Source organism: Bison bison, unplaced genomic scaffold (assembly GCF_000754665.1).
Source record: "Bison bison bison isolate TAMUID 2011002044 unplaced genomic scaffold, Bison_UMD1.0 scf7180017864173, whole genome shotgun sequence".
Taxonomy (NCBI): Eukaryota; Metazoa; Chordata; class Mammalia; order Artiodactyla; family Bovidae; genus Bison; species Bison bison.
This window is the reverse complement of record NW_011494745.1, coordinates 307,099-309,252: the sequence shown is the minus strand read 5'-3', so window position 1 is coordinate 309,252 and position 2,154 is coordinate 307,099.

Genomic DNA, 2,154 nt, shown 5'->3' with positions numbered 1-2,154 from the left:
GGAAATGGCAACCCACTTCAGTATTCTTGCCTGGGAAATCCCATGGACAGAGGAACCTGGTGGGCTACAATCCATGGGGTCGAAAAGAGTCGGACACGACTGAGCGACTTCACTTTCACTTTCAATAAATAAATAAATGTATTTATATTGCAAAAAAAAATTAAAAAAAAAAAAGAAAACTGACCTTTTCCAGTCCTGTGGCCACTGCTGAGTTTTCCAAATTTTCTGGCATATTGAGTGCAGCACTTTCACAACATCATCTTTTAGGATCTGAAATAGCTCAACTAGAATTCCATCACCTCCACTAGCTTCATTTGTAGCGATGCTTCCGAAGGCCCACTTGGCTTCACGTTCCAGGATGTCTGGCTCTGGGTGAAGGATCACACCATCGTGGTTATCTGGGTCGTGAAGATCCTTTTTTGTATAGTCCTTCTATGTATTCCTGTCACTTTTCTTAATCTCTTCTGCTTCTGTTAGATCCTTGCTGTTTCTGTCCTTTATTGAGCCCATCTTTGCATGAAATGTTCCCTTGGTATCTCTGATTTTCTTGAAGAGATCTCTAGTCTTTCCCATTCTATTGTTTTCCTTTATTTCTTTGCATTGTTCACTTAAGAAGGCCTTCTTATCTCTCCTCGCTATTCTCTGGAACTCTGCATTCAGTTAGGGATATGTTTCACTTTCGCTTCTCTTCCTTTCTCAGCTATCTGTAAGACCTCCTCAGACAGTCACTTTGTCTCCTTGCATTTCTTTTTCCTGGGGATGGTTTTGGTTACTGCCTCCTGTACAACGTCATGAACCTCTGTCCATAATTCTTCAGGCACTCTGTCTATCAGATCTAATCCCTTGAATCTATGAATCTAGTTCTCACCTCCACTGTATAATCATAAGGGGATTGATTGAGGTCATACCTGAATGATCTAGTGGTTTTCTCCACTTTCTACAATTTAAATCTGATTTTGGCAATAAGAAGTTCATGATCTGAGCCATAGTCAGCTCCCAGTCTTGTGTTTGCTGACTGTATAGAGCTTCTCCATCTTTGGCAGCAAAGAATGTAATCAATCTGATTTCGGTGTTGACCATCTGGTGATGTCCATGTGTAGAGTCTTCTCTTGTGTTGTTGGAAGAGGGTGTTTGCTATGACCAGTACGTTCTCTTGGCAGAACTCTGTTAGCCTTTGCCTGCTTCATTCTGTACTCCATGGCCAAACTTGCCTGTTCCTCCAGGTATGTCTGAGTGGCAGCAAAACTGAGATGAAGACCCCGGGATTGGCAGCTACGGCCAGTGCTGATCCTGAGACAGAGAAGAGTATGGAGTTTCCTCCAAAAATTAAAAATAGAGCTGCTCTATTTTTCAGCAATCCCACTTCTGGGTATATAGACAAAGGAATTGAAATCAGGACGTAGAAGAGATACCCACACCCCATGTTCACTGCAGCCGTGTTCACAATAGCCAAGACACAAAACATGCATCTGCTGTTGTTCAGTTGCTCAGCCGTGTGTGACACTTTGTGACCCCATGGGACTTCAGATGCCAGACCTCCCCGGCCTTCACCAACGGAATGTTATTCAGGTGTGAAAAAGAAGGGGCTCCTGCCACTTGCAGCAACATGGACATTTGTGCTCAGTGAAATAAGCCCGTCACAGAAGAAAAATACTACATGCCAACACTTACATAAGTCGTGTAAAATAGTAAAACTCATAGCAGCAGAGAGTAGACTGGTGGTTGACAGGAGTTGGTGGGGAAGTGAGGAGATGTTAATCAAGAGGTACAATGTTTAGGTTATACAAGATTAGTAAGGACTACTGGATGGCCTTGTGTCTATAGTTAATAATACTGTGTCGTATACTTAAAAATTTGCTAGAGGGTAGATCTGTTATTAAGTGTTCTTATCACACACACAATGATGAGGATAGGAGGAAACCTTTGGAGGCAATGGATAGACATATCGATGGCACAGTATAGATGATGGTAATGGTCTCATGGGTATACAGTCCAGTTCAGTTCAGTCTTTAGTCGTGTCTCTTTGTGACCCCATGAATTGCAGCACGCCAGACCTCCCTGTCCATCACCAACTTCCAGAGTTTACCCAAACTCATGTCCATTGAGTCGGTGATGCCATCCAGCCATCTCATCCTCTGTCGTCCCCTTCTCCTC